Consider the following 14,803-nt stretch of genomic DNA (forward strand, 5'->3'; position numbering starts at 1 on the left):
TTAGCATAGAACACCCTACCATCGCGAGCAGCATTTTAGAGAGGATGGAGTTTTTCGAGATGAAGAGACCTGCCAAACAAATGAACTTTAAGACCACAATTTGCAGAATGATGACCAAGAAACGTTTTTTGATATTATGTATTTTCATGTTGTTCAGTGTAATGATGTTTTTTATAGGATATGTTTTATTCTCTTTTCGAGTGACATTTGCACCCACTTCATCGCCCATACCTCCTACTACTACTATTTCCTCACATTCTTTTCAACCTCTTCCTGAACATGAATCCGCTAGGAGATTAGAGTTTATTAATAACTCCTTCGTTCAGCTTTTGTACTAACACCAACTAGTAATGAACACGACTAACTGTTGGGTGTGTGGTCTTATGCCTCACACAACGGATAAAGGTATCCCTTATCTGGTTCTGCCTTTCAGCCATAATGGTTCTGTGTGGGCATACAGAACAATGTTCATCTACGCACATGAGACCTACCCCGTACGTTCTGTGACAGACAATCCTAAGAATAGTGCTCTAGTCAAGGGTATAGTAGATATGATTAAGGAAGATATCTCCTATGAGACTATCCCGAGAGATGAGACACTAGTATATATAGGATGGAACGTGACCGGATATGGAGTTACTCTGAGTGCGAAACAGCAAGCTAAGAGATCTTCCCCGCTTTGGATTGTACCCCATCAGGGTCACTTATGTCTGTAAGGTATTGGCAAGAATCCCAGAGCTCAGTTAGGGAAGAGTATCTGTACTGAGACGTATGTTTTTGTGTCCCAGACTTCCCCTTCGTTCCTAGCAGCTAGGGGTACCTATTTCATCTGCCATGATAGAGCCTATACATGGTTGCCCCCTGACTTTTTGGGCACATGCTTTGTTTTGTTCCTGTTGCCTCCCACCCACACAGCTGCGGCAGATTACTATAAGACAAGGATAGGTAGAGGTGTCTTCAGTAAAGAGGACACTGCAGAACAAGAATTTGGAGACTTCGTGAGGGGTTTTCTGCCGTTCTGGGGACCCATGGTTAACAGCAGGAACATAAGGCAATTGACAAGGGTGGTTGAGTCCACCGTAGTTGAAACTGCCGGTGCCCTTAGTAACTTGACTGCTGAGCTCCAGTCGGATCGTCTTATGACCCTTCAGAACAGGGTCGCGTTAGACGTCATCCTTGCAGACCGAGGTGGGGTATGTAGAGTGATCCAATCAAGTTGCTGTGTTTTCATTCCAGATAACGCTCCAACAGTGTACCAAACCATCTCCAAACTGCATAAGATTTCCGAATCTATTTATGTAGACAAAGGAGATTGGTCGTTAATGGGATGGTTCTGGGAACTGGTATCCGGCTGGGGATGGAAAATTCTGATGGTCATTGGGATGGTCTTAGCCATCCTTTTCCTGTTCTGTCTGTGCGTACAGTGTGCTCCTGCTATATGTGGCATCTGTGCTACATCGTGTGTAAGGAAGCCTGTATCGAGGGACGAGCTAAGTAATAGGATGATGCTACAGCAACATCTCAATGACTTTACGAATATAGACCTGGACTCAGATTAGCATGAGTATAGGTTATTGCCTATGTAAGGGCAAAAGGAGGGTCTGTAGTACTTGAAATTCTGGACCCATGTTATAAACATCATCGTATCGTGACGATTTTGATATCAGAAGACCGAGAATGGCTAGTACACTATGCACAAGCATTTTCGTCATATTCGAGTGACGATTTCACCTTGAAATCGCAGTTTTCGTCCTGAACCCTCGGGTTCCATTTTGTATACGGCAGCCATTTTGTGAGTTGCCCTCACATAGGCCAAAGATTAAGGCCAAACACGATCCTGAAGGACACGAACACCTTTCCTGACTTCTCTACGACCTGGGCAAGCTGACTCCACTGTCCAAGGCCAAACCTGTTCGGTCAGTTCCTCTCCCAGTGGCCGAACGAGATAGTATCAAGGCACAACATGCCATAAGCCTTTCATCGCACACAAACCACGCCTAATCTTGCACACACCTGTCCCTGTTTCCTACTTTATGACTTGCTTTACGAGGAGGAGGTGCCCGTTTTTATTGGGGCTTCGTCGATATCTGATGAAAATACTGGGCCTTGCCGGGTAATTGATTGTGGGCTGAACAAACTGAAATATGGGCTTGTCCTCATGACTCTGCTTTTCCTTTGTAGTGAAAATATGTAAATGGTCAACTGTAAAACAAAGAATGTTTGCCTAAAGCGTAATATTTTGTATAAAAAGATAAGGCTGGCTTTGTAAGTTTGAGCAGTCTCCTGAGAATATACACCGTGTTGTACTTCTAGGATACCTGTTACTTGGTTGCAGCCAATAAATTCGATCCTTGACTTCACCTAGAAGACTCTGTGTTTCTGTATTCTGGAACAGGAAGGACCCGAAGTCTTAGGGTGTTGTCCCTGGCACCGCTGGGTTACCGGTTCAGTACCGGTTCTGAAAAACCCAGTACTTCAATACAGGACTGTTAGACCCGTCTGCTTCTGAGAGTCCCCTCACCACTATGATTTCTTTTGTTCCCCTGTACCTCCAAAAATTTGTCGCTTTTTATTTGTCTACCAGGACTTTTTATGTGTTGTCTCATGGGGTTAGATGTTCCTTGACGCCCAGTTGCTCACAAGGTTTGTGGCACCTATTTACAAGGCGCCTGGCCCAAACCTGTGGCATTACAAACTGGGGTTGTTAACATGTATAGATGAACTTAAAATGGTGGACACCCTTTTTCCTCATGTGAAGTGACTCCCCTTGGAGCCTTCATGAACCCTGGCCTTTTGAGGTTTTGGCGCCCTTTGTTTGGCGCGCATTTCTGACAGGAATTCCTTTATTTTCCTCAGGTACACAAAATAGCTGCTCTAGAACCCCAGTACGGTGGCTGTGAGTGTCCTAAATACCCCTCAAGAGTGCCATGTCATTGTCACAGCCAGAGAAGGTTCTAGAACCTTCTGGCTCGTGCCAGTACCCCAGGGCACTGGCTATATAAGGCCCAGTCCCTGGTGGCCATTTTAGATTAGACTAGAGAAGAGGAGATTAAGAGATTCCAGACTTGACACCAGATTGACACCTGCCCTGTTGACCCCTGAGGTGGCTGGTAGCGCAGGCAGTAGAGCAGCAAAGGGTTGCTGGCGTTGTGTCTGACTGGCGTTCCAGTCAGCTACGTAAGAAGTGATCTAGCGCCTACAGCGCCTGCCCAGCGAGTGCCTCATTGCCCCCAAAGACTGTGGCCAGATTTGTGTGCCTCTCCGCCCCCCCGGTGGTGAACTGTGATCGACTTATCGAATCGCGAGGCGAGAGCAAGTTCGCCGCGACCGCGATCGTCAGCTGTGCCCCCTTTGCGTCAGGTGCCTCTAGAGGGGAGCTCGGACGTCTCCGAGCCCCACCAGCGTAGAGCGCTTCCTGCCCAGATAGAAGGTGAGGTGGTGGGCCGGGGCGGGGAAAGGCCGGCCTTCATTGGGCAGGACTAGCGTCCTTGCCACTCCCCAGTGACCCGGGAACTGTAGCTGTGGGCGGGAACCACCCTGAATGCGGAAGTCGGAGGGAGGTCCGTGGAGCCCCTGAGAGCCCCGTCGCTAACGAGAGGAGTGCTGTGCCTGATTGAATCGTATCTCGATTGCAGCCGATGTGAGGTGGGCCCGTTTCCTCATAGTGAATGCAGCGTTGTGAAGGAACTGAGAACCGGCATTTATTTGACTGTGCGCGAAGGTTGTATGACCTCTCCGGCAGCCCGTTCGTCAGCCTAATGACTTTGATCTGATGCCGCCTGTGCTCAAGTGGTGCTAAAACCCATAGGCGCGCATAGACTTCACCGGCCAAGCAGAGATCCTATCCCGGTGACCGCCGAGTGCAAATGATGTATTTACTGTGTTTCCTTGCCTTCTAGATATACGCGCATACGCCTTGAGTGATTATTAAAGAGTCCCAAACCTTATTTTGTGCTCAGAGAAGCCGTATACCTGGTCATTGAAAACAGCCTAAACTGTAAGAGTTATCTTTCCCGTTTGAAACGTATTGCAGATGTAATGATTCTAAAGTAATTAATTGGTGGCAGCGATACCAGAAGAAACATGTGGTTGTTTATTTAAATGAACCAATATTTATTCTGATATTTATTCTGATATTTATTCTGATATTTATTCTGATACTTAAAGTGATATTTATTGTGATACTCATACCTGAAGTTATTCGATTTATTAATACTATTTATTAACAGAACTGTATGACCAAAAGAAATGTATATGTGCTTTCCCAGTCAACCCTATTTACAACAAAGAACTTTTATATAAAGGAATCGTATTTTTCTACAGCAGTGGTGTGGTGTCCTTCTTCTTGGTGTGGATGTACAAGGAGTTATTATTGGGTCAGAGCCGGCTTAACACTACAGCCTTCACTTGCCTTGTCACTTGAGCCAAGCTACCCCCTTTGTGCTGGGCTTGCCCATCGCAGGTCCAACATAAAATTGGTGCTCAGCGGGTGGGATTGCGAGCCGTGCTGGTTTTGAACCCCATAATAATTCAGTGTGCACCACAGGTACACACCCGGAGTTTTCTCCTAGCGGCCCTCAAATTCAACGTTTTGCTTTTTCCAAATTCTTTCCTGGAGGTGGGTGGAAGTGACCCTCAAAGTTCTTATCCTGGTCACCTACTTCGGGGTGGTGGTCCACACTTTTCACTGACAAGATGGAATTCAAAATGTCAGAGCTGGAGACCTATACTGTGGCACAGCTCAAGGATTTCTGTCAGGAGAGGGGAGTGTTTGTCAGGCGAGGGGCCAAAAGAGAGGAGCTCCGTACTAGTCTGCGAGCATGGGTGGAAGCACACACGGAGGGAACGGTGGAGGAGGAGGAATCGGACAGAGGTACTGTCATTGATAGGACTGCGGAATGTCCCCCGGGGGTGGGTGAGATGCCAATCAGCCCCAAGGCAACCTCGCGGGAGGGCAGCAGTGTGTCATCGAGAGGGTTGTCAGAAACCGAGTTAGCTGACAGGAGAGAGGAAAAACTGTTAAGGTGGGAAATAGCAAAAATGGAGTTGGAAGAAAGGAGGGAGGGGAGGAGGTTGGAACACGAGTTCAAGCTACGAGAACTCGAGTTCCAGGCCCCTAACATCACTCCGAAGGGTGTCAAGTCAAAGGAATTTGCCAGGGAGCCCAGGCCCCATTTACCCAAGGACATAGTCGCCAGTTATACCGCTGGAGATGACATAGCCAAGTGGCTGGCAGCCTATGAGGTCTCCTTAAGAGCCCATGGGATCCATGAGAAGCATTGGGGTGGTGGATTATACCAGTACATGCCTCCGACAGGTAGGGATGCCCTACTGGCCCTAGACCAGGAGGAACAGGTTAATTACCCCGCCATGAAGGTGGCGCTCATCCGGAAGTTTGGGTTGACCCCCGAGAAATACCGGCAAAGGTTTAGGGGCAGCCACAAGCTGAGCTCACAGAATTGGGTTGACTTCCTGGATTTTGCCAAGAAAGCCCTGGATGGGTGGGTCCAAGGTAATGAGGTGGAGGACTATCGAGGGTTGTACGACCTGATACTCAAGGAACATCTACTCGAGAAATGTCTTCCCGAGCTGAGGCAACACCTGGTAGACAGCAAACTTACTTGCCCCCGTAAGCTTGCTGAGGAGGCGGACATTTGGGCAAGTACCCGAGTGTCCACGAAGGGGACGGGAGGAGATTCTCAGAAGTCCGGACAGAGCGCTCCCCAGAAGAAAGAGGGGGGAGATAACAAGAAGCAGGAGTTCTCCAGAGGCCCCCAAAATACCTTTAAGGGGAAAAGTTTCTTCTCCACTTCTAAGGCTAAGCCGCAGAAGAACCCTAATTCTGGCCAGAGTCAGCAGCCAAGGGTTATCCATTGCTATGAGTGCGGCGGTATTGGACATTATAAGGGAGACGTGAAATGCCCAAAGAGACCACCCCCTCCCACTGGAGGAAAGGCCCCGGGAGTCGCTAGTGTAGCGCTCGGGGAGGAGATGCCCTTAGTTAAGGGGGGGGGAATGGGCGGGTGTCACCTTAGTGTCCCTGGGTGATCGGGAGATGGTTCCAAAGATCCAGGTGCCCTCAAATACTACCAAGTATGGGCAATGGGTCACCATCAATGGCCATAGAGGGGAAGCTCTGAGAGATACAGGAGCCAGTATGACTATGGTAAGGAGTCATCTGGTGTCCTCAGAGCAGGTGATTCCAGGCGTACTTCATCCAGCCGCGATGGCTGACGGCAGAATGGGCCACTATCCTGTGGCCGAGGTTCCCTTTGAGTGGGGAGGGGTTGCAGGTTCACTTCGAGTTGCCGTAAGCCCCGCCGTGCCAGTCGATTGTCTGCTGGGAAATGATATGGAGCACAATGCTTGGAAGGAGGTGGAATACCGGACTCATACTGAGATGCTGGGTACACCTGATTGGGCCTGTGTGAGTACCAGGTCTGCGGCTGCTCGGGAGGAGAAGTCGCGTGGGTTGGAGCCTGGAATAATGGCCCACCCAGCTGCTGATGAGGGAACATTTCGAGGACAGGAGGAGCCTGCCTCGATGTCCATGCCCCGTGAGACGGATAGGCCACCTGTGGAGGTGGACCCGGAGTCCGCGGAGGAGGACATGGTTCCGTTGGAGGACTTGCCTATCCCCGCTGAGTGGCGAGTGGAAGGAGGACCATCCAGGGAGGAACTGAGCAAGGGACAAAGGGAATGTCCCACCCTCGAGGGTCTGAGGCAACAGGCTGAAGCCCAGGCAGCAGGTAACGAGTCTGGGAACTATCGTGTTTACTGGGAGGATGGTCTCCTCTACAGTGAACCCAGGGCGCCAGTGCATGGATTGTCACAGGCCCTGGTAGTCCCACAGTGTTACCGAGCCTTCCTATTAGAGTTGGCTCATGAGATTCCCTTGGCAGGACACTTGGGTCAGGACAAGACCTTTGCCCGCTTGTCCCCCACTTTTATTGGCCTCGAATGAGGGTGGCGTCCGACACATACTGTCGGTCGTGCGTGTCATGCCAAGCCAGTGGGAAAACAGGGACGAAGCTGAAGGCTCCCTTGGAACCACTTCCCGTCGTTGGCACCCCCTTTGAAAGGGTGGGCATCGACATTGCTGGGCCCCTAGATCCACCTACATCATCCGGTCACAGGTTTATCCTGGTCCTGGTGGATCACGCCACAAGGTATCCAGAGGCAATTCCTCTGAGAACCATTACTGCACCAGTAGTGGCCAAGGCCCTGATGGGGATCTTTACCCGAGTGGGATTCCCCAAGGAAGTTGTGTCTGACAGGGGGACCAACTTCCTGTCAGCATATATGCGGGCCATGTGGAAGGAGTGTGGAGTGACTTACAGGTTCACCACTCCTTATCACCCACAGACCAATGGTCTTGTGGAAAGGTTCAACCAAACCTTGAAGGGTATGATCAGAAGTCTACCCGAAAGCCTGCGGAGGAAATGGGACGTCCTCCTACCCTGTTTGCTCTTTTCCTACAGGGAAGTGCCGCAAAAGGGAGTGGGCTTCAGCCCCTTCGAGCTTTTGTACGGGCACCCTGTACGTGGACCTCTCAGCCTGGTGAGGGACTCCTGGGAAAAGTCTCCCCGGAAAGTTCCCCAGGATGTGGTGAGCTACATGCTGGCCTTCCGAAGCCAAATGGCTAAGTTGTGGAAGCAAGCTTCTGACAACTTGGAAGCCAGTCAGGCAGTTATGAAAGCGTGGTATGACCACAGCGCTCACCCAGTGGAGTTGGAGCCTGGCCAGAAGGTGTGGGTGATGGAGCCTGGAGAGCTGAGTGCCCTCCAGGATCGTTGGACAGGCCCCTACGAGGTATTGGAGAAGAAGGGCAAGTCTACCTATCTGGTGGACGTAAACACCCCTCGGCATCCGCATCAGGTGTTACATGCCAATCGCCTCAAGCCCCACTACGAGAGGCCCGAAGTCATATTGGTTATGGTGACTGACGGATCGAAGGAAGAGGACACGGAGCCTCTCCCCGAACTTTTTGCGTCTCAAGAAAAGGATGGGTCAGTGGACGGAGTGAAACTCTCGCCAACCCTGACTCCTGAGCAGCAGGAGGAATGTCGCCAGGTCTTGGGGTCATTCGCTCCTCTGTTCTCCCTTGTCCCGGGTAAGACCCACTTGTGTACCCATGACGTGGACACAGGGGACAGCCCACCTGTGAAGTCAAAGTCTTACCGGCTGTCTGACAAGGTGAAGGCCAGTATCCAAAGCGAAGTAGCTAAGATGCTGGAGCTAGGAGTCATCGAACCTTCAAGTAGCCCTTGGTCTAGCCCAGTGGGGTTAGTTCCTAAAGCTGCCCCACCTGGCACCACACCAGAATTGAGATTCTGTGTGGACTACCGATAACTAAATTCGGTAACCAAAACGGATGCTCATCCGATCACTCGGGCGGATGAATTGATTGACCGGTTGGGAGCTGCCCAATATCTCAGTACCATTGACCTCACTGCAGGGTACTGGCAGATTCCCATGTCTAATGAAGCCAAGGAAAGGTCAGCCTTCTCCACACCTGATGGACACTACCAGTTTTGCGTCATGCCCTTTGGGCTCAAGAACGCTCCTGCCACTTTTCAGCGACTGGTGAACACGATCCTCACCGGGATGGAGTCATTCTCTGCTGCTTACTTGGATGACATAACTGTCTTCAGTAGCAGCTGGGAGGATCACTTGCAGCACTTGCAAGCCGTTCTCCAGACCCTGGAACGGGCTGGCTTGACGATCAAGGCCAGCAAATGTCAGATTGGACAGGGGTCGGTAGTGTACTTAGGACACTTGGTGGGCCGGGGAACGGTGCAGCCCCTTCAGGTGAAGATTGAGGCAATCATGGCCTGGAAACCCCCCAAGACCCAGACTGAGGTCCGAGCCTTCCTGGGCCTCACAGGTTACTACAGACGATTTGTGAAGGGGTATGGCACTATCGTGGCACCCCTTACAGAACTCACGGCCAAAAAGCAACCCAGGAGAGTCATTTGGACAGAGGCTTGCCAGCGAGCCTTCGACACGACACTCTGAAACAAGCATTGTGTAAAGCTCCAGTCCTGAAGGCTCCAGATTTTTCAAAAGAGTTCATTGTCCAGACAGATGCATCCGACATTGGCATTGGGGCGGTGCTATCGCAACTCAATGAAGAGGGTCTGGATCAGCCCGTGGTCTTTCTGTCACGAAGACTGCTTCCCCGGGAACAGAGGTGGAGTACCATCGAGCGGGAAGCCTTTGCGGTGGTCTGGGCACTGAAGAAGCTGCGACCATATTTGTTTGGTTCACACTTCCTTGTTCAGACAGACCACCGACCCCTTCGTTGGCTCATGCAAATGAAGGGGGAAAATCCCAAACTGTTGAGGTGGTCTATCTCCCTACAGGGAATGGACTTTTGGGTGGAACACCGGCCCGGAGTTGACCACGCCAATGCAGACGGTCTCTCCAGGTATTTCCGCCTTAGTGTTGAGGACTCCCAAGGGGTTGGGTAGCTCTCCCCACTTTCAGCTGGGGGGGACGCGTGTTAGACCCGTCTGCTTCTGAGAGTCCCCTCACCACTATGATTTCTTTTGTTCCCCTGTACCTCCAAAAATTTGTCGCTTTTTATTTGTCTACCAGGACTTTTTATGTGTTGTCTCATGGGGTTAGATGTTCCTTGACGCCCAGTTGCTCACAAGGTTTGTGGCACCTATTTACAAGGTGCCTGGCCCAAACCTGTGGCATTACAAACTGGGGTTGTCAACCTGTATAGATGAACTTAAAATGGTGGACACCCTTTTTCCTCATGTGAAGTGACTCCCCTTGGAGCCTTCATGAACCCTGGCCTTTTGAGGTTTTGGCGCCCTTTGTTTGGCGCGCATTTCTGACAGGAATTCCTTTATTTTCCTCAGGTACACAAAATGGCTGCTCTAGAACCCCAGTACGGTGGCTGTGAGTGTCCTAAATACCCCTCAAGAGTGCCATGTCATTGTCACAGCCAGACAAGGTTCTAGAACCTTCTGGCTCGTGCCAGTACCCCAGGGCACTGGCTATATAAGGCCCAGTCCCTGGTGGCCATTTTAGATTAGACTAGAGAAGAGGAGATTAAGAGATTCCAGACTTGACACCAGATTGACACCTGCCATGTTGACCCCTGAGGTGGCTGGTAGCGCAGGCAGTAGAGCAGCAAAGGGTTGATGGCGTTGTGTCTGACTGGCGTTCCAGTCAGCTACGTGAGAAGTGATCTAGCGCCTACAGCGCCTGCCCAGCGAGTGCCTCATTGCCCCCAAAGACTGTGGCCAGATTCGTGTGCCTCTCCGCCCCCCCGGTGGTGAACTGTGATCGACTTATCGAATCGCGAGGCGAGAGCAAGTTCGCCGCGACCGCGATCGTCAGCTGTGCCCCCTTCGCGTCAGGTGCCTCTAGAGGGGAGCTCGGACGTCTCCGAGCCCCACCAGCGTAGAGCGCTTCCTGCGCAGATAGAAGGTGAGGTGGTGCGCCGGGGCAAGGAAAGGCCGGCCTTCGTTGGGCAGGACTAGCATCCTTGCCACTCCCCAGTGACCCGGGAGCTGTAGCTGTGGGCGGGAACCACCCTGAATGCGGAAGTCGGAGGGAGGTCCGTGGAGCCCCTGAGAGCCCCGTCGCTAACGAGAGGAGTGCTGTGCCTGATTGAATCGTATCTCGATTGCAGCCGATGTGAGGTGGGCCCGTTTCCTCATAGTGAATGCAGCGTTGTGAAGGAACTGAGAACCGGCATTTATTTGACTGTGCGCGAAGGTTGTATGACCTCTCCGGCAGCCCGTTCGTCAGCCTAATGACTTTGATCTGATGCCGCCTGTGCTCAAGTGGTGCTAAAACCCATAGGCGCGCATAGACTTCACCGGCCAAGCAGAGATCCTATCCCGGTGACCGCCGAGTGCAAATGATGTATTTACTGTGTTTCCTTGCCTTCTAGATATACGCGCATACGCCTTGAGTGATTATTAAAGAGTCCCAAACATTATTTTGTGCTCAGAGAAGCCGTATACCTGGTCATTGAAAACAGCCTAAACTGTAAGAGTTATCTTTCCCATTTGAAACGTATTGCAGATGTAATGATTCTAAAGTAATTAATTGGTGGCAGCGATACCAGAAGAAACATGTGGTTGTTTATTTAAATGAACCAATATTTATTCTGATATTTATTCTGATATTTATTCTGATATTTATTGTGATACTCATACCTGAAGTTATTCGATTTATTAATACTATTTATTACCAGAACTGTATGACCAAAAGAAATGTATATGTGCTTTCCCAGTCAACCCTATTTACAACAAAGAACTTTTATATAAAGGAATCGTATTTTTCTACAGCAGTGGTGTGGTGTCCTTCTTCTTGGTGTGGATGTACAAGGAGTTATTATTGGGTCAGAGCCGGCTTAACACTACAGCCTTCACTTGCCTTGTCACTTGAGCCAAGCTACCCCCTTTGTGCTGGGCTTGCCCATCGCAGGTCCAACAAGGACAATTGCATCCAGTGGCCTATTTGTCAAAGAAACTAAGCCCTGCAGAAATTAATTACACAATTGCCGAGAAAGACTTTTGGCCATTAAACGGGCATTTCAGGAGTGGAGACAGTATCTTTGGGGGGCGGTGTTTCCAGTCACGGTATACTCTGATCATCGTAACCTTCAGTATATGAAGACAGCTAGACATTTGACAAAGAGACAGATGAGGCGGATGCTATTCTTCGCTGAATACGATTTCATAATCACTTTCAGACCTGGTAGTGACAACAGAAAGGCCGATACCCTATCCCATTTGGAGAACGGGGAGGATAACGACACTAAGTCACCACTAGAACCCATAGTGGAGCCATCCAAAGTGATATGTGTGTTGAAGGATGATACCTTGTTGGACAGCATAAAAAAATCTGAAAACTAGGGTTGCTTGGGCTTCTTGGAGCAGGAAAGAAACAAGTCGTTCTTTGAAACAGGGGTTGCCTTTTGTTAACGACAAATTGTTCTTGCCTACCTTGGAAGTCCGAAAGAAGGCTTTTGTATGGTGTCATGAATCTCCGATGGCTGGACATCATGGGGAGAAGAAAACCATACAATTAATGTTGAGACATTTCTGGTGGGAGACCATGAACTCAGACATTAAGCTGAGGGTGAAGAAGTGCGAAGACTGTGCTCGCACAAAAAATGAGAACGTCAAAAGTAAAGGTAAACTCATGCCCATGCCCACTCCTCAGAGACCATGGCAAAGTATAAGCATGGATTTTATCACAGGATTGCCGGTGGATATGGGGAAAATGGATGTACTGGTGGTAGGTGACAGCCTTACCAAAATGGGACACTTTATCCCGTGCAGGAACCTTCCCACAGCGGGTCAAACAGCACAATTGTTGTTGACTAACGTCATTCACCTTCATGGCGTACCTGAAGTCATAATTTCTGACCGGGGACCTCAGTTCATCGCCCGTTTTTGGAAATCTTGGTGTCAGGCTTTGCACATCTCGTCCACGCTTTCAACAGACGGATGGACAGACAGAACGTTTAAATCAAACCCTAAAGAAGTTTCTGCGATGTTATGCTCTAGCAGCACAGGAATCGTGGGTGTCTTTGTTGTGGATGGCGGAATTGGCATATAACAATGCTTGGCACAGCTCAGTGGGAGAGTCACCTTTCTTGGAAGGGTTATTCGTCTGAGGATGACTCCTAGGAGCCGTGTGCGATTGTGCACGCTCCTGTTGCTGTTCGTTCTTTCCATAGGCGATGTCCTGCTAAGCCTGGCCCTAGGGAGGGGGACCTACTGTCAGGATTTTACAACATCGCGCCTGCCTAATGACTAAAGAAACGACAACTTCCCTGAGCCTTTCTTTCAGGAAATATAATGCGGTCCTGCGCGATTGGCTGATGCGCGTAATTTTGATTCTGGGTCTGTGTTCCTTGATGTTGGAGGAGAGACGCCACGTTCCTGCGGGTCTTGGCGAGGAGTCGCTAGCGGTGACTTTTGTCAGCTGTAGAAGGAGGTAAGAGGAATTCGGTATTTTGCTATGCGGAATAAAGCCCAGTTGCCTCCTGACCCAAATCCGATATTGGTGGACTAAGCGGGATGCCGAGTGGAGTTAACTCGTACTGCTGTTTTGGTTATAGTACTTTCTTTTTGGTTGAGCGGAGCTCAGAGGTAAACGACCTCGGGGACCTCGGGTTACCGTGTTAGCCTTGTTAGTCGGGACGTTTGTTTGTTGGATTTGCAGCGGAGCGAAGTGGGTTAATTCTCTACACGCTGCCGTGTGCCTTTTTCCACAGTAGCTACTGCCATCCCCAGAACGGCTGTAGTGGTCGCAACTACACGTTGCCGGTAAGGTTCAATCAGTGTTTGTGTTGGGAACTATTGAGCAGAGCACAATGGTGGTGGTTAACCACGTGTTGCCGACCTTCGTGATCAGCCGAACGATTTACTGGAAGATAAAAAGCGGAACGGAAGTGAGTAACAACTGCTTTTATTTGTTGTGTTTGTTTATAGAAACCTCAGGATAGAATACCAAACTTTATAATCATAGAAGGACTGGCTGAGATATTTATCAGGTATTCAGGGTTTAGCGAGAATACATGAGAGTAGTCATTTATGTTGCCCTGTTTATACATTGTGTTGTTTTCATTTCAGGTCCTTTCTCCCTGATGACCCTTTCCTTTACCTTTTTCCCTCGCCTGATAGTGCGAGCACCCTGTGCTATATATTCAGGGTGCTGGTAACGTCGGGAGGTGGACCCTTATCTCATCATCCCGATCCTGCGGAGCGTGTTCTGACAAAGGGTACAGAAAGAGGAAAGAGGAGTGCAGGAAGAAGCAACAGAGGTGCAGAAAGAGGTAAGAAAGGTACAGAACGTAGCAAGAGAGGTACAGATGGAAGCAAGAGAAGTGCAGAAATAAGCAACAGAGGTGCAGAAAGAGGCAAGACAATTGCAGAAGCATGGTAGAAATGTGTAGAAAGAAGGAACAGGGGGACAGAAAGAGGCAGGAGGGATACAGAAATTGCAAGAGAGGTACAGAAAGAAGCAAAAGAGGTGCAGAAATAGGCAAGAGGGGTCCAGAAAGAGGCAATATGTGTGCAGACTTTTATAAGAAAGATGCAGAAAGAAGTAAGAAAGAGTCAAGAGAGTCGCAAAAACACGCAAAAGAGGTACAGAAAGAAGAAAGAGCGGTACAGAAAGAACCAACAGAGGTGGAGAAAAAAGCAAGAGCAGTGCAGAAAGAACCAATAGAGGTGCAGAAAGAGGCAAAAGGGATGCAGAAAGAGACAAGAAATGGGCACAAAGAAGCAAAAGAGGTGAAGAAAGAGGCAAAAGGGATACAGAAAGAGGCAAGAGAGGTATAAAAAGAGGCGAGAGGGGTGCAGAAAGAAGCAAGAGAAATGTCGAAAGAAGCAGCAATGGCGGTGCAGAAGGAGGCAAGAGAAGTGAGGAAAGAGGCAAAAGAGTCACAGCAACAGCCAAAAGAAGTATAGAAAGAAGAAAGAGCAGTGCAGAAAGAACCAGCAGAGGTACAGAAACAGGCAAGAGGGGTATAGAAAAAGTAAAGAGGGGTGTAGACATTTGTAAGAGAGGTGCAGAAAGAAGCAACCGAGGTGCAGAAAAAAGCAAGAGAAGTGCAGAAAGAAACAAGAGAAGTTCAGAAAGAAGCAACAGAGATGCAGAAAGAGGTGAGAGGGGTGCAAAATGAAGCTAGAGAGATGCAGAATAGAAACAAGAGAAGTGTAGAAACAAGCAACAGAGGTGCAGAAAGAGGCAAGAGGGATGCAGAAAGAGGCAAGAGAGGTGCATAAAGAGGCAAACGAGGTACAGAAAGAGGCATGTG

Source organism: Lissotriton helveticus, chromosome 10, assembly GCF_964261635.1.
Source record: "Lissotriton helveticus chromosome 10, aLisHel1.1, whole genome shotgun sequence".
NCBI classification, from domain to species: domain Eukaryota; kingdom Metazoa; phylum Chordata; class Amphibia; order Caudata; family Salamandridae; genus Lissotriton; species Lissotriton helveticus.